At 48.4% G+C, this 26,309-nt stretch overlaps 1 long non-coding RNA gene across 1 annotated transcript in view; it reads right to left on the bottom strand.

Moving 5' to 3' along the window:
* LOC134948484 (uncharacterized) overlaps positions 1-21,929 on the bottom strand; it is a 149,049-nt gene extending 127,120 nt beyond the window's left edge. Inside the window, exons 1-2 of the long non-coding RNA XR_010182965.1 lie at positions 21,882-21,929; positions 12,856-12,927 (exon numbers count right to left, since the gene is read on the bottom strand). This is a non-coding gene — a long non-coding RNA (uncharacterized LOC134948484). The remainder of the gene's footprint in view (positions 1-12,855; positions 12,928-21,881) is intronic.
* Positions 21,930-26,309: the final 4,380 nt, after the last annotated feature.

Below are 26,309 nucleotides of genomic sequence, written 5' to 3'. Positions count from 1 at the left end.
GAGATATTTTAATTCCACAGTGGTGAGTGGTGCAAACCAATGTGATTTTAGGAACCCTAAAACTACATTGAGATCCCAAGGTGCCACTGGTGGCACAAAAGGAGGTTGTATATGCAGTACCCCCTTGACAAACGTCTGAACTTCAGGCAATGAAGCCAGTTCTTTCTGGAAGAAGATCGACAGGGCCGAAATTTGAACCTTAATGGATCCTAATTTTAGGCCCATAGACAGTCCTGCTTGCAGGAAATGCAGGAAACGACCCAGTTGAAATTCCTCTGTGGGGGCCTTCTTAGCCTCACACCACGCAACATATTTTCGCCAAATGCGGTGATAATGTTTCGCAGTTACATCCTTCCTGGCTTTGATCAGGGTAGGGATGACTTCATCTGGAATGCCTTTTTCCATCAGGATCCGGCGTTCAACCGCCATGCCGTCAAACGCAGCCGCGGTAAGTCTTGGAACAGACAAGGTCCCTGCTGGAGCAGGTCCTTTCTTAGAGGTAGAGGCCACGGGTCCTCCGTGAGCATCTCTTGCAGTTCCGGGTACCAAGTTCTTCTTGGCCAATCCGGAGCCACGGGTATAGTCTTCACTCCTCTCCTTCTTATGATTCTCAGAACTTTTGGAATTAGAGGCAGAGGAGGGAACACATACACCGACTGGTACACCCACGGTGTTACCAGAGCGTCCACCGCTATTGCCTGAGGGTCCCTTGACCTGGCGCAATATCTGTCCAGTTTTTTGTTGAGACGGGACGCCATCATGTCCACCTTTGGTTTTTCCCAACGGTTTACAATCACTTGAAAGACTTCTGGGTGAAGTCCCCACTCCCCCGGGTGGAGGTCGTGTCTGCTGAGGAAGTCTGCTTCCCAGTTGTCCACTCCCGGAATGAACACTGCTGACAGTGCCACCACATGATTTTCCGCCCAGCGAAGAATCCTTGCAGCTTCTGCCATTGCCCTCCTGCTTCTTGTGCCGCCCTGTCTGTTGACGTGGGCGACTGCCATGATGTTGTCCGATTGAATCAATACCGACTGACCCTGAAGCAGAGGCCTTGCTTGACTTAGGGCATTGTAAATGGCCCTTAGTTCCAGGATATTTATGTGAAGAGACGTTTCCATGCTTGACCACAAGCCCTGGAAATTTTGTACCTGTGTGACTGCTCCCCAGCCTCTCAGGCCGGCATCGGTGGTCACCAGCATCCAATCCTGAATGCCGAATCTGCGGCCCTCTAGAAGATGAGCACTCTGTAACCACCACAGGAGAGACACCCTTGTCCTTGGAGATAGGGTTATCCGCTGATGCATCTGAAGATGCGATCCGGACCATTTGTCCAGCAGATCCCACTGAAAAGTTCTTGCATGGAATCTTCCGAATGGAATCGCTTCGTAAGAAGCCACCATTTTTCCCAGGACTCTCGTGCATTGATGCACTGACACTTGGCCTGGTTTTAGGAGTTTCCTGACTAGCTCGGATAACTCCCTGGCCTTCTCCTCCGGGAGAAACACCTTTTTCTGGACTGTGTCCAGAATCATCCCCAGGAACAGTAGACGTGTTGTTGGAATCAGCTGTGATTTTGGGATATTTAGGATCCACCCGTGCTGACGTAGCACTACCTGAGATAGTGCTACTCCGACCTCTAACTGTTCCCTGGACCTTGCCCTTATCAGGAGATCGTCCAAGTAAGGGATAATTAAGACGCCTTTTCTTCGAAGAAGAATCATCATTTCGGCCATTACCTTGGTAAAGACCCGTGGTGCCGTGGACAATCCAAACGGCAGCGTCTGAAACTGATAATGACAGTTTTGTACCACAAACCTGAGGTACCCTTGGTGAGAAGGGTAGATTGGGACATGGAGATAAGCATCTTTGATGTCCAGAGACACCATATAGTCCCCTTCTTCCAGGTTCGCTATCACTGCTCTGAGTGACTCCATCTTGAATTTGAACCTTTTTATGTAAGTGTTCAAGGATTTTAGATTTAAAATTGGTCTCACCGAGCCGTCCGGCTTCGGTACCACAAATAGCGTGGAATAATACCCCTTTCCCTGTTGTAGGAGGGGTACCTTGATTATCACCTGCTGGGAATACAGCTTGTGAATAGCTTCCACTACCGCCTCCCTGTCGGAGGGAGACGTTGGTAGAGCAGACTTCAGGAACCGGCGAGGGGGAGACGTCTCGAATTCCAATTTGTACCCCCTGCGATACTACCTGCAGGATCCAGGGGTCCACTTGCGAGTGAGCCCACTGCGCGCTGAAATTCTTGAGACGGCCCCCCACCGTGCCTGAGTCCGCTTGTAAGGCCCCAGCGTCATGCTGAAGACTTGGCAGAAGCGGGGGAGGGCTTCTGCTCCTGGGAAGAGGCTGCCTGGTGCAGTATTTTTCCCCTTCCTCTGCCCCGGGGCAGAAATGAGTGGCCTTTTGCCCGCTTGCCCTTATGGGAACGAAAGGACTGAGTTTGAAAAGACGGTGTCTTTTTCTGCTGAGAGGTGACCTGGGGTAAAAAGGTGGATTTTCCAGCCGTTGCTGTGGCCACCAGGTCCGATAGACCGACCCCAAATAACTCCTCCCCTTTATACGGCAATACTTCCATATGTCGTTTGGAATCCGCATCACCTGACCACTGTCGCGTCCATAACGCTCTTCTGGCAGAAATGGACATCGCACTCACTCTAGATGCCAGGGTGCAAATATCCCTCTGTGCATCTCGCATATATAGTAATGCATCCTTTAAATGCTCTATAGTTAATAATATACTGTCCCTATCCAGGGTATCAATATTTTCAGTCAGGGAATCCGACCAAGCCACTCCAGCACTGCACATCCAGGCTGAGGCGATTGCTGGTCGCAGTATAACACCAGTATGTGTGTATATACCTTTTAGGATATTTTCCAGCCTTCTATCAGCTGGTTCCTTAAGGGCGGCCGTATCGGGAGACGGTAACGCCACTTGTTTTGATAAGCGTGTGAGCGCCTTATCTACCCTAGGGGGTGTTTCCCAACTCTGGCGGGAAAGGGTATAGTGCCAATAATTTATTAGAAATCAGCAGTTTTTTATCGGGGGAAAACCACGCTTTATCACACACCTCATTTAATTCATCTGATTCAGGAAAAACTACTGGTAGTTTTTTTACACCCCACATAATACCCTTTTTTGTGGTACTTGTAGTGTCAGAAATATTCAATGCCTCCTTCATTGCCGTGATCATGTAACGTGTGGCCCTACTGGACATTACGTTTGTCTCCTCACCGTCGACACTGGATTCAGTATCCGTGTCTGGGTCTGTGTCGACCATCTGAGGTAACGGGCGTTTTAGCGCCCCCGACGGTGTCTGAGACGCCTGAACAGGCACTAATTGATTTGCCGGCTGTCTCATGTCGTCAACAGTTTTTTGTAAAGTGCTGACACTGTCACGTAATTCTTTAAACACGACCATCCAGTCAGGTGTCGACTCCCTAGGGGGTGACATCACTAACACAGGCAATTGCTCTGCTTCCACATCATTTTCCTCCTCATACATGTCGACACAATCGTACCGACACCCAGCACACACACAGGGAATGCTCTGAAAGAGGACAGGACCTCACGAGCCCTTTGGGGAGACAGAGGGAGAGTTTGCCAGCACACACCAGAGCGCTATATATATACAGGGATAACCTTATGTAAGTGTTACTCCCTTTATAGCTGCTGTTTTATATTAGCTGCCAATAGTGCCCCCCCTCTCTTGTTTTACCCTGATTCTGTAGCAGGACTGCAGGGGAGAGTCTGGGAGCCTTCCTTCCAGCGGAACTGTGAGGGAAAATGGCGCTTGTGTGCTGAGGAGATAGGCTCCGCCCCCTTCACGGCGGCCTTTTCTCCCGCTTTTTTTAGGAAAACTGGCAGGGGTGAAATGCATCCATATAGCCCAGGAGCTATATGTGATGTATTTCTTTAGCCATATAAGGTTTAAACATGTTTTATTGCGTCTCAGGGCGCTCCCCCCCAGCGCCCTGCACCCTCAGTGATCGGAGTGTGAAGTGTGCTGAGAGCAATGGCGCACAGCTGCAGTGCTGTGCGCTACCTTATCTGAAGACAGGAACGTCTTCTGCCGCCGATTTCTCCGGACCTCTTCGCTCTTCTGGCTCTGTAAGGGGGCCGGCGGCGCGGCTCCGGGACCCATCCAGGCTGAACCTGTGATCGTCCCTCTGGAGCTAATGTCCAGTAGCCAAGAAGCCCAATCCACTCTGCACGCAGGTGAGTTCGCTTCTTCTCCCCTTAGTCCCACGATGCAGTGAGCCTGTTGCCAGCAGTACTCACTGAAAATAAAAAACCTATTTAAACTTTTACTTCTAAGCAGCTCAGGAGAGCCACCTAGCATGCACCCTTCTCGTTCGGGCACAAAAATCTAACTGAGGCTTGGAGGAGGGTCATAGGGGGAGGAGCCAGTGCACACCAGCTAGTCTAAAGCTTTTACTTTTTGTGCCCAGTCTCCTGCGGAGCCGCTATTCCCCATGGTCCTTACGGAAGTCCCAGCATCCACTAGGACGTCAGAGAAATAAACATTACTATACTATAGTATAACATATACTTTCATATAAGTATAAATAAGATTTTACTTACCGATAAATCTATTTCTCGTAGTCCGTAGTGGATGCTGGGGACTCCGTCAGGACCATGGGGATTAGCGGCTCCGCAGGAGACAGGGCACAAAAATAAAGCTTTAGGATCAGGTGGTGTGCACTGGCTCCTCCCCCTATGACCCTCCTCCAAGCCTCAGTTAGGATACTGTGCCCGGACGAGCGTACACAATAAGGAAGGATTTTGAATCCCGGGTAAGACTCATACCAGCCACACCAATCACACCGTACAACTTGTGATCTGAACCCAGTTAACAGTATGACAAACGTAGGAGCCTCTGAACAGACGGCTCACAACAATAACAACCCGATTTTTTTGTAACAATAACTATGTACAAGTATTGCAGACAATCCGCACTTGGGATGGGCGCCCAGCATCCACTACGGACTACGAGAAATAGATTTATCGGTAAGTAAAATCTTATTTTCTCTGACGTCCTAGTGGATGCTGGGGACTCCGTCAGGACCATGGGGATTATACCAAAGCTCCCAAACGGGCGGGAGAGTGCGGATGACTCTGCAGCACCGAATGAGAGAACTCCAGGTCCTCTTTAGCCAGGGTATCAAATTTGTAGAATTTTACAAACGTGTTCTCCCCCGACCACGTAGCTGCTCGGCAGAGTTGTAATGCCGAGACCCCTCGGGCAGCCGCCCAGGATGAGCCCACCTTCCTTGTGGAATGGGCCTTGACAGATTTAGGCTGTGGCAGGCCTGCCACAGAATGTGCAAGTTGAATTGTGCTACAAATCCAACGAGCAATCGTCTGCTTAGAAGCAGGAGCACCCAGCTTGTTGGGTGCATACAGTATAAACAGCGAGTCAGATTTTCTGACTCCAGCCGTCCTTGAAATATATATTTTCAATGCCCTGACAACGTCCAGCAACTTGGAATCCTCCAAATCGCTAGTAGCCGCAGGCACCACAATAGGCTGGTTCAGGTGAAACGCTGACACCACCTTAGGCAGAAACTGAGGACGCGTCCGCAGTTCTGCCCTGTCCGAATGGAAAATCAGATATGGCTTCTATACGATAAAGCCGCCAATTCTGACACTCTCCTGGCTGAAGCCAGGGCCAGTAGCATGGCTACTTTCCATGTAAGATATTTCAAATCCACCGATTTGAGTGGCTCAAACCAATGGGATTTGAGAAAATCCAAAACTACATTAAGGTCCCACGGAGCCACTGGGGGCACAACCGGGGGCTCTATATGTAGTACTCCTTTTACAAAAGTCTGGACTTCAGGAACTGAAGCCAATTCTTTCTGGAAGAAAATCGACAGGGCCGAAATTTGAACCTTAATGGACCCCAATTTGAGGCCCATAGACAATCCTGTTTGCAGGAAATGTAGGAATCGACCCAATTGAAATTCCTCCGTGGGGGCCTTCCTGGCCTCACACCACGCAACATATTTTCTCCAAATGCGGTGATAATGTTGTGCAGTCACCTCCTTCCTGGCTTTGACCAGTGTAGGAATGACCTCTTCCGGAATGCCTTTTTCCCTTAGAATTCGGCGTTCAACCGCCATGCCATCAAACGCAGCCGCGGTAAGTCTTGGAATAGACACGGTCCCTGCTGAAGCAGGTCCCGTCTTAGAGGTAGAGGCCACGGATCTTCCGTGAGCATCTCCTGAAGTTCCGGGTACCAAGTTCTTCTTGGCCAATCCGGAGCCACGAGTATCGTTCTTACTCCCCTTTGCCGTATAATTCTCAGTACTTTTGGTATGAGAGGCAGAGGAGGAAACACATACACTGACTGGAACACCCACGGTGTTACCAGAGCGTCCACAGCTATTGCCTGAGGGTCTCTTGACCTGGCGCAATACCTGTCCAGTTTTTTGTTGAGGCGAGACGCCATCATATCCACCTTTGGTTTTTCCCAACGGTTCACAATCATGTGGAAGACTTCTGGATGAAGTCCCCACTCTCCCGGGTGTAGATCGTGTCTGCTGAGGAAGTCTGCTTCCCAGTTGTCCACTCCCGGAATGAACACTGCTGACAGTGCTATCACATGATCTTCCGCCCAGCGAAGAATCCTTGCAGCTTCTGCCATTGCTCTCCTGCTTCTTGTGCCGCCCTGTCTGTTTACGTGGGCGACTGCCGTGATGTTGTCCGACTGGATCAACACCGGCTGACCCTGAAGCAGGGGTTTTGCCAGGCTTAGAGCATTGTAAATCGCTCTTAGCTCCAGTATATTTATGTGAAGAGACATCTCCAGGCTTGACCATACTCCCTGGAAGTTTCTTCCCTGTGTGACCGCTCCCCAGCCTCTCAGACTGGCATCCGTGGTCACCAGGACCCAGTCCTGTATGCCGAATCTGCGGCCCTCTAACAGATGAGCACTCTGCAACCACCACAGAAGAGACACCCTTGTCCGTGGCGATAAGGTTATCCGCTGATGCATCTGCAGATGCGATCCGGACCATTTGTCCAGCAGATCCCACTGAAAAGTTCTTGCGTGAAATCTGCCGAATGGAATCGCTTCGTAAGAAGCCACCATTTTTCCCAGGACCCTTGTGCAATGATGCACTGACACTTTTCCTGGTTTTAGGAGGTTCCTGACTAGCTCGGATAACTCCCTGGCTTTCTTCTCCGGGAGAAACACCTTTTTCTGGACTGTGTCCAGAATCATCCCTAGGAACAGCAGACGTGTCGTCGGAAACAGCTGCGGTTTTGGAATATTTAGAATCCACCCGTGCTGTCGTAGAACTACTTGAGATAGTGCTACTCCGACCTCCAACTGTTCTCTGGACCTTGCCCTTATCAGGAGATCGTCCATTTTCTTTGAAGAAGAATCATCATTTCGGCCATTACCTTGGTAAGGACCCGGGGTGCCGTGGACAATCCAACCGGCAGCGTCTGAAACTGATAGTGACAGTTCTGTACCACGAACCTGAGGTACCCTTGGTGAGAAGGGCAAATTGGGACATGGAGGTAAGCATCTGTCCCGGGACACCATATAGTCCCCTTTTTCCTGGTTCGCTATCACTGCTCTGAGTGACTCCATCTTGATTTGAACCTTTTTATGTAAGTGTTCAAATATTTCAGATTTAGAATAGGTCTCACCGAGCCGTCTGGCTTCAGTACCACAATATAGTGTGGAATAATACTCCTTTCCTTTTTGTAGGAGGGGTACTTTGATCATCACCTGCTGGGAATACAGCTTGTGAATTGTTTCCACTACTGCCTCCCTGTCGGAGGGAGACGTTGGTAAAGCAGACTTCAGGAACCTGCGAGGGGGAGACGTCTCGAACTTCCAATCTGTACCCCTGGGATACTACATGTAGGATCCAGGGGTCCACTTGCGAGTGAGCCCACTGCGTGCTGAAACTCTTGAGACGACCCCCCACCGCACCTGAGTCCGCTTGTATGGCCCCAGCGTCATGCTGAGGACTTGGCAGAAGCGGTGGAGGGCTTCTGTTCCTGGGAATGGGCTGCCTGCTGCAGTCTTCTTCCCTTTCCTCTATCCCATGGCAGATATGACTGGCCTTTTGACCGCTTGCCCTTATGGGGACGAAAGGACTGAGGCTGAAAAGACGTTGTCTTTTTCTCCTTTATACGGCAATACTTCCATGTGCCGTTTGGAATCTGCATCACCTGACCACTGTCGTGTCCATAAACAACTTCTGGCAGATATGGACATCGCACTTACTCTTGATGCCAGAGTGCAAATATCCCTCTGTGCATCTCGCATATATAGAAATGCATCCTTTAAATGTTCTATAGTCAATAAAATACTGTCCCTGTCAAGGGTATCAATATTTTCAGTCAGGGAATCCGACCAAGCCACCCCAGCGCTGCACATCCAGGCTGAGGCGATCGCTGGTCGCAGTATAACACCAGTATGTGTGTATATACTTTTTAGGATATTTTCCAGCCTCCTATCAGCTGGCTCCTTGAGGGCGGCCCTATCTGGAGACGGTACCGCCACTTGTTTTGATAAGCGTGTGAGCGCCTTATCCACCCTAAGGGGTGTTTCCCAACGCGCCCTAACTTCTGGCGGGAAAGGGTATACCGCCAATAATTTTCTATCGGGGGAAACCCACGCATCATCACACACTTCATTTAATTTATCTGATTCAGGAAAAACTACAGGTAGTTTTTTCACACTCCACAAAATACCCTTTTTTGTGGTACTTGTAGTATCAGAAATATGTAACACCTCCTTCATTGCCCTTAACAAGTAACGTGTGGCCCTAAAAGAAAAATACGTTTGTTTCTTCACCGTCGACACTGGAGTCAGTGTCCGTGTCTGTGTCGACCGACTGAGGTAAAAAGACGTTTTAACGCCCCTGACGGTGTTTGAGACGCCTGGACAGGTACTAATTGGTTTGCCGGCCGTCTCATGTCGTCAACCGACCTTGCAGCGTGTTGACATTATCACGTAATTCCTTAAATAAGCCATCCATTCCGGTGTCGACTCCCTAGAGAGTGACATCACCATTACAGGCAATTGCTCCGCCTCCTCACCAACATCGTCCTCATACATGTCGACACACACGTACCGACACACAGCACACACACAGGGAATGCTCTGATAGAGGACAGGACCCCACTAGCCCTTTGGAGAGACAGAGGGAGAGTTTGCCAGCACACACCAAAACGCTATAATTATACAGGGACAACCTTTATATAAGTGTTTTTCCCTTATAGCATCTTAATATATATAATCATATCGCCAAATAAGTGCCCCCCCTCTCTGTTTTAACCCTGTTTCTGTAGTGCAGTGCAGGGGAGAGCCTGGGAGCCTTCCCACCAGCATTTCTGTGAGGGAAAATGGCGCTGTGTGCTGAGGAGAATAGGCCCCGCCCCCTTTTCGGCGGGCTTCTTCTCCCGTTTTTCTGAGACCTGGCAGGGGTTAAATACATCCATATAGCCCCAGGGGCTATATGTGATGTATCTTTTAGCCAGTATAGGTATTTCATTGCTGCCCAGGGCGCCCCCCACAGCGCCCTGCACCCTCAGTGACCGCTGGTGTGAAGTGTGTGACAACAATGGCGCACAGCTGCAGTGCTGTGCGCTACCTCATGAAGACTGAAAAGTCTTCTGCCGCCGGTTTCTGGACCTCTTCACTTTTCGGCATCTGCAAGGGGGTCGGCGGCACGGCTCCGGGACCGGACTCCATGGCTGGGCCTGTGTTCGATCCCTCTGGAGCTAATGGTGTCCAGTAGCCTAAGAAGCCAATCTGCACGCAGGTGAGTTCACTTCTTCTCCCCTAAGTCCCTCGTTGCAGTGAGCCTGTTGCCAGCAGGACTCACTGTAAAATAAAAAACCTAAAAACCTAAAAACTTTTTCTAAGCAGCTCTTTAGGAGAGCCACCTAGATTGCACCCTGCTCGGACGGGCACAAAAACCTAACTGAGGCTTGGAGGAGGGTCATAGGGGGAGGAGCCAGTGCACACCACCTGATCCTAAAGCTTTATTTTTGTGCCCTGTCTCCTGCGGAGCCGCTAATCCCCATGGTCCTGACGGAGTCCCCAGCATCCACTAGGACGTCAGAGAAATATACTTATATCATGTTCCCAATGGTTAATTGGAGTACCATGCTATATACAAGTCAAAATCTTTGCAGTATATGTTCAGAATGTTGACAGCAGACTGTCAACAGCAACAAAATATCGACATTGTTATGTCAACAAACGATTTCAAGATTAGGATAATGCTGCAGTTAGGGTAAGGCTGCGTTTCCTGCGTGTGAAACATGGCGGCAGTGCCCCTGCCTACGCAGTCACGCTGCGCAAACAGGGGCCAATCTCTATTAAATGCATTCACAATTAAATTGCGAAGCATCGCGGGGCGGTGCTACACATGCTGGGCGGCTCTCAGCATGTGAGTATACTGTCGCAGAGTTTGCTGCGAGTCGTAAATCTGCCACCATCTCTGAATAACCCCCTTAATACACAGGATTTAGAAGTACAGCAAAAACAAAACACAGAGAAATAATTAAAAACAACAAAAGCTAGAGAGCATAATAACATAATGGTGCAATCATTTTGGGTAATAAATTCCATGGGTTATATATTCCACCCAGGTGAGGCAGCCATCTTGGGCATACTACATAGGATTACCCTGGGTGGAACAGGTCACGCCTTGAAGAAATGACACAAAATGGTTGGTTGCAACGTCCTAACACTACGAGCAGGGTCTCAACATAACCGTCGGTTCCTGTAACTTTCCATCCCTTCCACGAGCGCGCCAGGTGAGGCAGCCACGTGGACACACTACAAAGGTTACACTGTGGGAGATAAGCCATACAAGGACCTGAGGCATGTATGGGAAAACGGACACGTTTGTAGCAGTATGATGTACTATGTATGAATAGATCCACACGTAGTATACCCTGCCCACAGGAGGAACCATCCAAGGCAGCCACCTGGGGCTACTAGGTTGCTTTCAGTGCAAATAAGTGGAGGTACAGCATATGGGCATAGCATACAATGGAGTGAAGCACAGAGCAAACAAACACTACAAATCATACAAAGAAATGACATCACCAGATTAACATGTTGCAAATGGCAGATTGACACATTGCAGAATGTCAAATCATGCCCACCAAACAAAGTCCAGAAATACACCACTGTCTGCAGCAGGAGGTCATAAGAAAATGAACTGGGAGGAAAGGCCAGCTACTACAGCATCAAATGGCCAGGAGGAGGCGGTCAGAACGTGGGTACCGGCGCAGGATCCAGAAGCCAGGGACATACACCTGCGCAGTACATGAAAAGCATGACATGCCTTGTAATGGTGTGTGCGCAGACTAAGTACTACTAGAACAATTAGGTCACGTGGGCTAATCCACAGACTAAAGGTTTAATAAAAGAAAACACAGAGCTCTAAATATAATAAACACAGGCTCTGAAGGACACTGGTGAGAAGAGACGACAACAAAATATAAATCAGAAAATCCTGGAAAACACCAAAAATTCTTTAAAATACTGTTGGAAAGGGAATTAGTGCTGAACGCATGCAAAGCACACGTTACATCGGGATGCAGGTAAGATGCTAGCTGTCGGGATCCCGGCAGTCGGAATCCCGACATCAGCCAGAATGCCGACACCGGAATCCCGACAATAGCCAGAATGCCGACGCGGGAATCCCGACAATAGCCAGAATGCCGACGCCGGAATCCTGACAGGGTCAGAAGACCGATGTTGGAATCCCAACAGCTGGTATCCCGACTGTAAGTACGGCGGCCGGGTTTGGGTTAGGGCCTGGAGGAGGTGGGGTTAGATTTAGGCATCACCCTGGGGGGTTAGGTCTAGGTTGCGAGGGGGAGGATTAGGGTTAGGCACCACCAGGGGGAGGCTAGGCACTAAGGGGAGAGGTTGGAGTTAGGCTTCGGGAAGGGAGGGTTAGGGGAGAGTGGGTAACATACTTACCTTGCCCCTGTTGGGATTTCACAGATCGGGATGCCAGCGTCGGCATCGTGACCAACGACATCCCGTCCGGCGGTCATTCATACCGAACCCATTACATCTACGCATGTGCTCCTTTGGTGCGCCCACCAGGAATCCATGCAAATGACATGTGTAGCATTCCGATATGAGGGAGAATTGATACATACAGCTACAGTAATGCGTCAGTATAATGTTCCTTTAATGTGGGCACTGCAAATACAAATGGAATTAGCTCAATCAGACTGGAAAGGACATGGATGTGGCACCACGTGGCGCTATTTTTATACCCTCAAGAAAAAGACCTTACACGATGGAGTCTGATTTGTTCTCATAGATGGTAAAATTCATATGAGGCATATTGATTTCTAAAATACAAAAGTACACACAAACATAGTGCAACTCTGTTTTAACACCAAACAACACTTCAATCTCTATGGTCTCACTCACATAGAGCAATTTTGATATTGCATGTAGAAAATCAAGGATGATGGAATGGCCTCTGTCACTCAATGGAACGAGATTCCTTATTGGATGGCTTAAAAAGAAACAAGGCAATAGTGCACTAACGTCTTAAAAGCCAAAAACGAACATATTGCAAACCACGGTGAAAGGTTTTTTGGTATCCAAGGGCTGCTATTAGTATTTAAGCGCACAAGGGGTCTATATTTTCTTTGTTTAGACTGGAAAGGACACTAGGAATGACTTGCTGGAGAACCCAGTTTGAATCCCAGGGTCAGTTCCGTGAGCTCATTCTCTCATTTGTTGGCAGACAATTAAACGATGGTGACACAAACCAGTTTTATTAGCACTGTAGGGCAGCGCTGTCAGCACCAAAGCTCAGTGCACTTACCAACACCATCTCCAGGACTTGATAACGTAGAATTTGGAGCACACGAGTTTGGTGGCTTTCAGTGTTCTTTAGCTGGGGAATAAACAGAGGGTAATAATCAATTAAACTGAATTCACACAGTGTACAGTCAGCAGAGTAGGACTGGCCCGTAGGCAGCAGGCGCAGGGGGAAATCCCTGGTGGGCCCCACTCCTCCCTCTAATGCAGTGATTTTCAACCTTTTTCAACATGCGGCACACCAAACAAGATTTTTTAATTGCCAAGGCACACTGTGGGGGAGGGGGATCAGACCTATTGGCCCCCACAGGAAAAATACAATCACACTGGCCCCCACAAGAAACAAAAAATGATAAACAGAGTACAGTGTGTGTGCCAGGCTCATCTGCTTGCAGAACACAGGAGGGCAAACAAACAGTGGTAGCAGCTCAATCACTCTGGAGATACTTATCCAGTGCTAGAAAAGGAGTGGGGTCACAGCAAACAGAAAGCCCCGGTATCCCCCCAGCACACTGACTAATACCTGTAACAATACTTGAACGTATCTGGTAATAGAATTTCAGAGATATTTGTTACATGAATTTGCAAATACATGCAAAGCTGGTGAGACACTTCACAGCTTCAGGAGGGACCTTATCAGAACTTCACGGAACACAGGAGGGACCTTATGCCAATTAGAGATGAGCGCCTGAAATTTTTCGGGTTTTGTGTTTTGGTTTTGGGTTCGGTTCCGCGGCCGTGTTTTGGGTTCGACCGCGTTTTGGCAAAACCTCACCGAATTTTTTTTGTCGGATTCGGGTGTGTTTTGGATTCGGGTGTTTTTTTCAAAAAACACTAAAAAACAGCTTAAATCATAGAATTTGGGGGTCATTTTGATCCCAAAGTATTATTAACCTCAAAAACCATAATTTACACTCATTTTCAGTCTATTCTGAATACCTCACACCTCACAATATTATTTTTAGTCCTAAAATTTGCACCGAGGTCGCTGTGTGAGTAAGATAAGCGACCCTAGTGGCCGACACAAACACCGGGCCCATCTAGGAGTGGCACTGCAGTGTCACGCAGGATGTCCCTTCCAAAAAACCCTCCCCAAACAGCACATGACGCAAAGAAAAAAAGAGGCGCAATGAGGTAGCTGTGTGAGTAAGATTAGCGACCCTAGTGGCCGACACAAACACCGGGCCCATCTAGGAGTGGCACTGCAGTGTCACGCAGGATGGCCCTTCCAAAAAACCCTCCCCAAACAGCACATGACGCAAAGAAAAAAAGAGGCGCAATGAGGTAGCTGTGTGAGTAAGATTAGCGACCCTAGTGGCCGACACAAACACCGGGCCCATCTAGGAGTGGCACTGCAGTGTCACGCAGGATGTCCCTTCCAAAAAACCCTCCCCAAACAGCACATGACGCAAAGAAAAAAAGAGGCGCAATGAGGTAGCTGTGTGAGTAAGATTAGCGACCCTAGTGGCCGACACAAACACCGGGCCCATCTAGGAGTGGCACTGCAGTGTCACGCAGGATGTCCCTTCCAAAAAACCCTCCCCAAACAGCACATGACGCAAAGAAAAAAAGAGGCGCAATGAGGTAGCTGTGTGAGTAAGATTAGCGACCCTAGTGGCCGACACAAACACCGGGCCCATCTAGGAGTGGCACTGCAGTGTCACGCAGGATGTCCCTTCCAAAAAACCCTCCCCAAACAGCACATGACGCAAAGAAAAAAAGAGGCGCAATGAGGTAGCTGACTGTGTGAGTAAGATTAGCGACCCTAGTGGCCGACACAAACACCGGGCCCATCTAGGAGTGGCACTGCAGTGTCACGCAGGATGTCCCTTCCAAAAAACCCTCCCCAATCAGCACATGATGCAAAGAAAAAGAAAAGAAAAAAGAGGTGCAAGATGGAATTGTCCTTGGGCCCTCCCACCCACCCTTATGTTGTGTAAACAAAACAGGACATGCACACTTTAACCAACCCATCATTTCAGTGACAGGGTCTGCCACACGACTGTGACTGATATGACGGGTTGGTTTGGACCCCCCCCAAAAAAGAAGCAATTAATCTCTCCTTGCACAAACTGGCTCTACAGAGGCAAGATGTCCACCTCATCTTCACCCTCCGATATATCACCGTGTACATCCCCCTCCTCACAGATTATCAATTCGTCCCCACTGGAATCCACCATCTCAGCTCCCTGTGTACTTTGTGGAGGCAATTGCTGCTGGTCAATGTCTCCGCGGAGGAATTGATTATAATCCGCGGAGGAATTGATTATAATTCATTTTAATGAACATCATCTTCTCCACATTTTCTGGATGTAACCTCGTACGCCGATTGCTGACAAGGTGAGCGGCGGCACTAAACACTCTTTCGGAGTACACACTTGTGGGAGGGCAACTTAGGTAGAATAAAGCCAGTTTGTGCAAGGGCCTCCAAATTGCCTCTTTTTCCTGCCAGTATAAGTACGGACTGTGTGACGTGCCTACTTGGATGCGGTCACTCATATAATCCTCCACCATTCTATCAATGTTGAGAGAATCATATGCAGTGACAGTAGACGACATGTCCGTAATCGTTGTCAGGTCCTTCAGTCCGGACCAGATGTCAGCATCAGCAGTCGCTCCAGACTGCCCTGCATCACCGCCAGCGGGTGGGCTCGGAATTCTGAGCCTTTTCCTCGCACCCCCAGTTGCGGGAGAATGTGAAGGAGGAGATGTTGACAGGTCGCGTTCCGCTTGACTTGACAATTTTGTCACCAGCAGGTCTTTCAACCCCAGCAGACCTGTGTCTGCCGGAAAGAGAGATCCAAGGTAGGCTTTAAATCTAGGATCGAGCACGGTGGCCAAAATGTAGTGCTCTGATTTCAACAGATTGACCACCCGTGAATCCTTGTTAAGCGAATTAAGGGCTGCATCCACAAGTCCCACATGCCTAGCGGAATCGCTCCCTTTTAGCTCCTTCTTCAATGCCTCCAGCTTCTTCTGCAAAAGCCTGATGAGGGGAATGACCTGACTCAGGCTGGCAGTGTCTGAACTGACTTCACGTGTGGCAAGTTCAAAGGGCATCAGAACCTTGCACAACGTTGAAATCATTCTCCACTGCACTTGAGACAGGTGCATTCCACCTACTATATCGTGCTCAATTGTATAGGCTTGAATGGCCTTTTGCTGCTCCTCCAACCTCTGAAGCATATAGAGGGTTGAATTCCACCTCGTTACCACTTCTTGCTTCAGATGATGGCAGGGCAGGTTCAGTAGTTTTTGGTGGTGCTCCAGTCTTCTGTACGTGGTGCCTGTACGCCGAAAGTGTCCCGCAATTTTTCTGGCCACCGACAGCATCTCTTGCACGCCCCTGTCGTTTTTTAAAAAATTCTGCACCACCAAATTCAAGGTATGTGCAAAACATGGGACGTGCTGGAATTTGCCCATATTTAATGCACACACAATATTGCTGGCGTTGTCCGATGCCACAAATCCACAGGAGAGTCCAATTGGGGTAAGCCATTCCGCGATGATCTTCCTCAGTTGCCGTAAGAGGTTTTCAGCTGTGTGCGTATTCTGGAAAGCGGTGATACAAAGCGTAGCCTGCCTAGGAAAGAGTTGGCGTTTGCGAGATGCTGCTACTGGTGCCGCCGCTGCTGTTCTTGCGGCGGGAGTCCATACATCTACCCAGTGGGCTGTCACAGTCATATAGTCCTGACCCTGCCCTGCTCCACTTGTCCACATGTCCGTGGTTAAGTGGACATTGGGTACAACTGCATTTTTTAGGACACTGGTGAGTCTTTTTCTGACGTCCGTGTACATTCTCGGTATCGCCTGCCTAGAGAAGTGGAACCTAGATGGTATTTGGTAACGGGGGCACACTGCCTCAATAAATTGTCTAGTTCCCTGTGAACTAACGGCGGATACCGGACGCACGTCTAACACCAACATAGTTGTCAAGGACTCAGTTATCCGCTTTGCAGTAGGATGACTGCTGTGATATTTCATCTTCCTCGCAAAGGACTGTTGAACAGTCAATTGCTTACTGGAAGTAGTACAAGTGGGCTTACGACTTCCCCTCTGGGATGACCATCGACTCCCAGCGGCAACAACAGCAGCGCCAGCAGCAGTAGGCGTTACACGCAAGGATGCATCGGAGGAATCCCAGGCAGGAGAGGACTCGTCAGAATTGCCAGTGACATGGCCTGCAGGACTATTGGCATTCCTGGGGAAGGAGGAAATTGACACTGAGGGAGTTGGTGGGGTGGTTTGCGTGAGCTTGGTTACAAGAGGAAGGGATTTACTGGTCAGTGGACTGCTTCCGCTGTCACCCAAAGTTTTTGAACTTGTCACTGACTTATTATGAATGCGCTGCAGGTGACGTATAAGGGAGGATGTTCCGAGGTGGTTAACGTCCTTACCCCTACTTATTACAGCTTGACAAAGGGAACACACGGCTTGACACCTGTTGTCCGCATTTCTGGTGAAATACCTCCACACCGAAGAGCTGATTTTTTTGGTATTTTCACCTGGCATGTCAACGGCCATATTCCTCCCACGGACAACAGGTGTCTCCCCGGGTGCCTGACTTAAACAAACCACCTCACCATCAGAATCCTCCTGGTCAATTTCCTCCCCAGCGCCAGCAACACCCATATCCTCCTCATCCTGGTGTACTTCAACACTGACATCTTCAATCTGACTATCAGGAACTGGACTGCGGGTGCTCCTTCCAGCACTTGCAGGGGGCGTGCAAATGGTGGAAGGCGCATGCTCTTCACGTCCAGTGTTGGGAAGGTCAGGCATCGCAACCGACACAATTGGACTCTCCTTGTGGATTTGGGATTTCAAAGAACGCACAGTTCTTTGCGGTGCTTTTGCCAGCTTGAGTCTTTTCAGTTTTCTAGCGAGAGGCTGAGTGCTTCCATCCTCATGTGAAGCTGAACAACTAGCCATGAACATAGGCCAGGGCCTCAGCCGTTCCTTGCCACTCCGTGTGGTAAATGGCATATTGGCAAGTTTACGCTTCTCCTCCGACAATTTTATTTTAGGTTTTGGAGTCCTTTTTTTACTGATATTTGTTGTTTTGGTTTTGACATGCTCTGTACTATGCCATTGGGCATCGGCCTTGGCAGACGACGTTGCTGGCATTTCATCGTCTCGGCCATGACTAGTGGCAGCAGCTTCAGCACGAGGTGGAAGTGGATCTTGATCTTTCCCTAATTTTGGAACCTCAACATTTTTGTTCTCCATATTTTAATAGGCACAACTAAAAGGCACCTCAGGTAAACAATGGAGATGGATGGATTGGATACTAGTATACAATTATGGACGGGCTGCCGAGTGCCGACACAGAGGTAGCCACAGCCGTGAACTACCGCACTGTACTGTGTCTGCTGCTAATATATAGACTGGTTGATAAAGAGATAGTATACTCGTAACTAGTATGTATGTATAAAGAAAGAAAACAAAACCACGGTTAGGTGGTATATACAATTATGGACGGGCTGCCGAGTGCCGACACAGAGGTAGCCACAGCCGTGAACTACCGCACTGTACTGTGTCTGCTGCTAATATATAGACTGGTTGATAAAGAGATAGTATACTCGTAACTAGTATGTATGTATAAAGAAAGAAAAAAAAACCACGGTTAGGTGGTATATACAATTATGGACGGGCTGCCGAGTGCCGACACAGAGGTAGCCACAGCCGTGAACTACCGCACTGTACTGTGTCTGCTGCTAATATATAGACTGGTTGATAAAGAGATAGTATACTCGTAACTAGTATGTATGTATAAAGAAAGAAAAAAAAACCACGGTTAGGTGGTATATACAATTATGGACGGGCTGCCGAGTGCCGACACAGAGGTAGCCACAGCCGTGAACTACCGCACTGTACTGTGTCTGCTGCTAATATATAGACTGGTTGATAAAGAGATAGTATACTCGTAACTAGTATGTATGTATAAAGAAAGAAAAAAAAAACACGGTTAGGTGGTATATACAATTATGGACGGGCTGCCGAGTGCCGACACAGAGGTAGCCACAGCCGTGAACTACCGCACTGTACTGTGTCTGCTGCTAATATATAGACTGGTTGATAAAGAGATAGTATACTCGTAACTAGTATGTATGTATAAAGAAAGAAAAAAAAACCACGGTTAGGTGGTATATACAATTATGGACGGGCTGCCGAGTGCCGACACAGAGGTAGCCACAGCCGTGAACTACCGCACTGTACTGTGTCTGCTGCTAATATATAGACTGGTTGATAAAGAGATAGTATACTCGTAACTAGTATGTATGTATAAAGAAAGAAAAAAAAACCACGGTTAGGTGGTATATACAATTATGGACGGGCTGCCGAGTGCCGACACAGAGGTAGCCACAGCCGTGAACTACCGCACTGTACTGTGTCTGCTGCTAATATAGACTGGTTGATAAAGAGATAGTATACTCGTAACTAGTATGTATGTATAAAGAAAGAAAAAAAAACCACGGTTAGGTGGTATATACAATTATGGACGGGCTGCCGAGTGCCGACACAGAGGTAGCCACAGCCGTGAACTACCGCACTGTACTGTGTCTGCTGCTAATATATAGACTGGTTGATAAAGAGATAGTATACTCGTAACTAGTATGTATGTATAAAGAAAGAAAAAAAAACCACGGTTAGGTGGTATATACAATTATGGACGGGCTGCCGAGTGCCGACACAGAGGTAGCCACAGCCGTGAACTACCGCACTGTACTGTGTCTGCTGCTAATATATAGACTGGTTGATAAAGAGATAGTATACTCGTAACTAGTATGTATGTATAAAGAAAGAAAAAAAAACCACGGTTAGGTGGTATATACAATTATGGACGGGCTGCCGAGTGCCGACACAGAGGTAGCCACAGCCGTGAACTACCGCACTGTACTGTGTCTGCTGCTAATATATAGACTGGTTGATAAAGAGATAGTATACTCGTAACTAGTATGTATGTATAAAGAAAGAAAAAAAAACCACGGTTAGGTGGTATATACAATTATGGACGGGCTGCCGAGTGCCGACACAGAGGTAGCCACAGCCGTGAACTACCGCACTGTACTGTGTCTGCTGCTAATATATAGACTGGTTGATAAAGAGATAGTATACTCGTAACTAGTATGTATGTATAAAGAAAGAAAAAAAAAACACGGTTAGGTGGTATATACAATTATGGACGGGCTGCCGAGTGCCGACACAGAGGTAGCCACAGCCGTGAACTACCGCACTGTACTGTGTCTGCTGCTAATATATAGACTGGTTGATAAAGAGATAGTATACTCGTAACTAGTATGTATGTATAAAGAAAGAAAAAAAAACCACGGTTAGGTGGTATATACAATTATGGACGGGCTGCCGAGTGCCGACACAGAGGTAGCCACAGCCGTGAACTACCGCACTGTACTGTGTCTGCTGCTAATATAGACTGGTTGATAAAGAGATAGTATACTACTAATATTATATATACTGGTGGTCAGGTCACTGGTCACTAGTCACACCGGCAGTGGCACTCCTGCAGCAAAAGTGTGCACTGTTTAATTTTAATATAATATTATGTACTCCTGGCTCCTGCTATAACCTATAACTGGCACTGCAGTAGTGCTCCCCAGTCTCCCCACAATTATAAGCTGTGTGAGCTGAGCAGTCAGACAGATATATAATATATATAGATGATGCAGCACACTGGCCTGAGCCGTGCACACAGATATGGTATGTGACTGACTGAGTCACTGTGTGTATCGCTTTTTTCAGGCAGAGAACGGATATATTAAATAAACTGCACTGTGTGTCTGGTGGTCACTCACTATATAATATATTATGTACTCCTGGCTCCTGCTATAACCTATAACTGGCACTGCAGTAGTGCTCCCCAGTCTCCCCCACAATTATAAGCTGTGTGAGCTGAGCAGTCAGACAGATATATATAATATTATATATAGATAATAGATGATGCAGCACACTGGCCTGAGCCTGAGCAGTGCACACAGATATGGTATGTGACTGAGTCACTGTGTGCTGTGTATCGCTTTTTTCAGGCAGAGAACGGATTATAAATAAAACTGGTGGTCACTGGTCACTATCAGCAAAACTCTGCACTGTACACTACTGAGTACTCCTAATGCTCCCCAAAATTAGTAAATCAAGTGTCTCTCTAATCTATTCTAAACGGAGAGGACGCCAGCCACGTCCTCTCCCTATCAATCTCAATGCACGTGTGAAAATGGCGGCGACGCGCGGCTCCTTATATAGAATACGAGTCTCGCGATAGAATCCGAGCCTCGCGAGAATCCGACAGCGTCATGATGACGTTCGGGCGCGCTCGGGTTAACCGAGCAAGGCGGGAAGATCCGAGTCGCTCGGACCCGTGAAAAAAAACATGAAGTTCTGGCGGGTTCGGATTCAGAGAAACCGAACCCGCTCATCTCTAATGCCAATGCCAGTTGTTTTCAGTTTTGAGTGCCCCAGGGTGTAGAGTTAAAAATGCCCTCATGTGAACACCATACGAGTCGCTGCCCAGCTGCCATCATGTGCTCCTAGAAAGCTAGGGCAGACAGTATAGCAGCAGGTCACCTGAGCAGCTCCTCACCTTGCTCCCTGTAACGCATCTTCTCTAAATCCCGTAACACAGTCAACACACCTCGACCACGACACCAGGACTGATGCGGACACCATCGTTGTGAGTGAGGAAGCAGCAGCAGCCGCCACCAACCAACGATGATTAATGGATGACAGGAAGAGGAGGGGCTAGCGGCCAGATCTGGACCCACTGACATCATGGAGGGGCAGTCTCATGCCAAGGATACAGACACAGGACTGGAGCAGGAAGAGACCAGTGCTGCCCAAAATTAATAACTGGTGGCTGTACACTGGTGCGGGCATCTCTGGATCCGGCGGCACACTTGAGAGCTGCTCACGGCACACTAGTGTGCCTCGGCACAGTGATTGAAATAAAGCTGGTCTAATGTCAAGTTCCAACAGTACATTCAAATTATACATCGCTACTCTATTAGGGTCAGTTACCTGGTAGAGAAGGAACATGGTCAAACATGGGTGCTTGGTTTGTTTTCTAGAAATCAAATTTAGAGGTTGGGTTAATACATTTAAGAAGTTTCTTATATAGCACAGCAAATTCCATTGCGCTTTACAATTGGAAACCACAGTGATAAAACAAAATTGGGTAATAACAGACAGTAATAGAGGTAGGAGGGCCCTGCTTGCAAGCTTACAAACTATGGAAAGTTACAAGGGAGGCACGTGCCTAGGGGTGGAACTTGCTGGGGAGGCAGCACAGCAGGTTGATGAGGCCAGCTGATTCTTTTTTGTTATTACAATAATTTTTTCATTCTTTTATTTTGCAAATGACGGGGGTGGGACAATGGGCTGCAAATTGTGGTGCGGGAGTTGGGGCTGGGGTAAGGTTGGGCCTGTTTGGCGGTCTGAAGGGATTGAGACTAGCCTTGACATGAAGGGCGCAGTGACATGATGGGGGGAGTGATCAATAATGTGCCTACGAGTGGCCTGACCCCTAAATCCGCCCCTGTCCATGTGCATCTACTTTGGATAAACGCACATTGAAAATGCTAATAAAACACATTACAAATAAGTTAAAAAAATAAGAATTTACTTACCGATAATTCTATTTCTCATAGTCCGTAGTGGATGCTGGGGACTCCGTAAGGACCATGGGGAATAGCGGCTCCGCAGGAGACTGGGCACATCTAAAAGAAAGCTTTAGGACTATCTGGTGTGCACTGGCTCCTCCCCCTATGACCCTCCTCCAAGCCTCAGTTAGGATACTGTGCCCGGACGAGCGTACACAATAAGGAAGGATTTTGAATCCCGGGTAAGACTCATACCAGCCACACCAATCACACCGTATAACCTGTGATCTGAACCCAGTTAACAGCATGATAACAGAGGAGCCTCTGAAAGATGGCTCACAACAATAATAACCCGATTTTTGTAACAATAACTATGTACAAGTATTGCAGACAATCCGCACTTGGGATGGGCGCCCAGCATCCACTACGGACTATGAGAAATAGAATTATCGGTAAGTAAATTCTTATTTTCTCTAACGTCCTAAGTGGATGCTGGGGACTCCGTAAGGACCATGGGGATTATACCAAAGCTCCCAAACGGGCGGGAGAGTGCGGATGACTCTGCAGCACCAAATGAGAGAACTCCAGGTCCTCCTCAGCCAGGATATCAATTTTGTAGAATTTTACAAACGTATTTGCTCCTGACCAAGTAGCTGCTCGGCAAAGTTGTAAAGCCGAGACCCCTCGGGCAGCCGCCCAAGATGAGCCCACCTTCCTTGTGGAGTGGGCATTTACAGATTTTTGGCTGTGGCAGGCCTGCCACAGAATGTGCAAGCTGAATTGTACTACAAATCCAACGAGCAATAGTCTGCTTAGAAGCAGGAGCACCCAGCTTGTTGGGTGCATACAGGATAAACAGCGAGTCAGATTTCCTGACTCCAGCCCTCCTGGAAACATATATTTTCAGGGCCCTGACAACGTCTAGCAACTTGGAGTCCTCCAAGTCCCTAGTAGCCGCAGGCACCACAAATAGGTTGGTTCAGGTGAAACGCTGAAACCACCTTAGGGAGAAACTGAGGACGAGTCCTCAATTCCGTCCTGTCCGAATGGAACATCAGATAAGGGCTTTTTCAGGATAAAGCCGCCAATTCTGACACGCGCCTGGCCCAGGCCAGGGCCAACAGCATGACCACTTTCCATGTGAGATATTTTAACTCCACAGATTTAAGTGGTTCAAACCAATGTGACTTTTGGAACCCAAAACTACATTGAGATACCAAAGTGCCACTGGAGGCACAAAAGGAGGCTGTATATGCAGTACCCCTTTTTACAAACGTCTGAACTTCAGGGACTGAAGCTAGTTCTTTTTGGAAGAAAATTGACAGGGCCGAAATTTGAACCTTAATGGACCCCAATTTCAAGCCCATAGACACTCCTGTTTGCAGGAAATGTAGGAATCGACCCAGTTGAATTTCCACCGTCGGGCCTTACTGGCCTCGCACCACGCAACATATTTTCGCCAATTGCGGTGATAATGTTTTTGCGGTTACATCCTTCCTGGCTTTGATCAGGATAGGGATGACTTCATCCGGAATGCCTTTTTTTCTTCAGGATCCGGCGTTCAACCGCCATGCCGTCAAACGCAGCCGCGGTAAGTCTTGGAACAGACAGGGTCCTTGCTGGAGCAGGTCCCTTCTTAGAGGTAGAGGCCATGGATCCTCCGTGAGCATCTCTTGAAGTTCCGGTTACCAAGTCCTTCTTGGCCAATCCGGAGCCACGAATATAGTGCTTACTCCTCTCCATCTTATCAATCTCAGTACCTTGGGTATGAGAGGCAGAGGAGGGAACACATACCCTGACTGGTACACCCACTGTGTTACCAGAGCGTCTACAGCTATTGCCTGAGGGTCCCTGGACCTGGCGCAATACCTGTCGAGTTTTTCCCAACGGTTTATAATCATGTGGAAGACTTCTGGGTGAAGTCCCCACTCTCCCGGGTGGAGGTCGTGCTGAGGAAGTCTGCTTCCCAGTTGTCCACTCCCGGAATGAATACTGCTGACAGTGCTATCACATGATTTTCCGCCCAGCGAAGAATCCTTGCAGCTTCTGCCATTGCCCTCCTGCTTCTTGTGCCACCCCGTCTGTTTACGTGGGTGACTGCCGTGATGTTGTCCGACTGGATCAACACCGGCTGACCTTGAAGCAGAGGTCTTGCTAAGCTTAGAGCATTGTAAATGTCCCTTAGCTTTATTTATGTGAAGTGATGTCTCCAGGCTTGACCATAAGTCCTGGATATTCCTTCCCTGTGTGACTGCTCCCCAGCCTCGCAGGCTGGCATCCGTGGTTACCAGGACCCAGTCCTGAATGCCGAATCTGCGGCCCTCTAGAAGATGAGCACTCTGCAACCACCACAGGAGGGACCCCTTGTCCTTGGTGACAGGGTTATCCGCTGATGCATCTGAAGATGCGACCCGGACAATTTGTCCAGCAGGTCCCACTGGAAAGTTCTTGCGTGGAATCTGCCGAATGGGATTGCTTCGTAGGAAGCCACCATTTTACCCAGAACCCTTGTGCATTGATGCACTGAGACTTGGCTCGGTTTTAGGAGGTTCCTGACTAGCTCGGATAACTCCCTGGCTTTCTCCTCCGGGAGAAACACCTTTTTCTGGACTGTGTCCAGGATCATCCCTAGGAACAGAAGACAAGTCGTCGGAACCAGCTGTGATTTTGGAATATGGAGAATCCAAACGTGCTGCAGCAACACTACCTGAGATAGTGCTACACCGACTTCCAACTGTTCCCTGGATCTTACCCTTATCAGGGAATTGTCCAAGTAAGGGATAACTAAAATTCCCTTCCTTTGAAGGAATATCATCATTTCGGCCATTACCTTGGTAAAGACCCGGGGTGCCGTGGACCATCCATACGGCAGTGTCTGAACTGATAGTGACAGTTCTGTACCATAAACCTGAGGTACCCTTGGTGAGAAGGGTAAATTTTGACATGAAGGTAAGCATCCTTGATGTCCCGAGACATTATGTAGTCCCCTTCTTCCAGGTTCGCAATCACTGCTCTGAGTGACTCAATCTTGAATTTGAACCTCTGTATGTAAGTGTTCAAAGATTTTAGATTTAGAATCGGTCTCACCGAGCCGTCCGGCTTCGGTACCACAACAGTGTGGAATAATACCCCGTTCCCTGTTGCAGGAGGGGTATCTTGATTATCACCTGCTGGGAATACAGCTTGTGAATGGCTTCCAAAACTGTCTCCCTGTCAGAAGGAGACATCGGTAAAGCCGACTTTAGGAAACGGCGAGGGGGGAGACGTCTCGAATTCTAATTTGTACCCCTGAGATATCACCTGAAGGATCCAGGGGTCTACTTGCGAGTGAGCCCACTGCGCGCTGAAATTCATTGAGACGGGCCCCCCACCGTGCCTGATTCTGCTTGTAAAGCCCCAGCGTATACTGAGGGCTTGGCAGAGGCGGGAGAGGGTTTCTGTTCCTGGGAACTGGCTGATTTCTGCAGCCTTTCCTCTCCCTCTGTCACGGGGCAGAAATGAGGAACCTTTTGCCCGCTTATCCACGAAAAGACTGCGCCTGATAATACGGCGTCTTCTCATGTTGAGAGGCGACCTGGGGTACAAATGTGGATTTCCCAGCTGTTGCCGTGGCCACCAGGTTTGAAAGACCGACCCCAAATAACTCCTCCCCTTAATAAGGCAATACTTCCAAATGCCGTTTGGAATACGCATCACCTGACCACTGACGTGTCCATAACCCTCTACTGGTAGAAATGGACAACGCACTTAGACTTGATGCCAGTCGGCAAATATTCCGCTGTGCATCACGCATATATAGAAATGCATCTTTCAAATGCTCTATAGGCAAAAATATACTGTCCCTATC

The sequence above is a fragment of the Pseudophryne corroboree genome, chromosome 8 (assembly GCF_028390025.1).
Source record: "Pseudophryne corroboree isolate aPseCor3 chromosome 8, aPseCor3.hap2, whole genome shotgun sequence".
In the NCBI taxonomy this organism is placed as follows: Eukaryota; Metazoa; Chordata; class Amphibia; order Anura; family Myobatrachidae; genus Pseudophryne; species Pseudophryne corroboree.
This window is presented reverse-complemented; position numbering and strand designations above follow the sequence as displayed.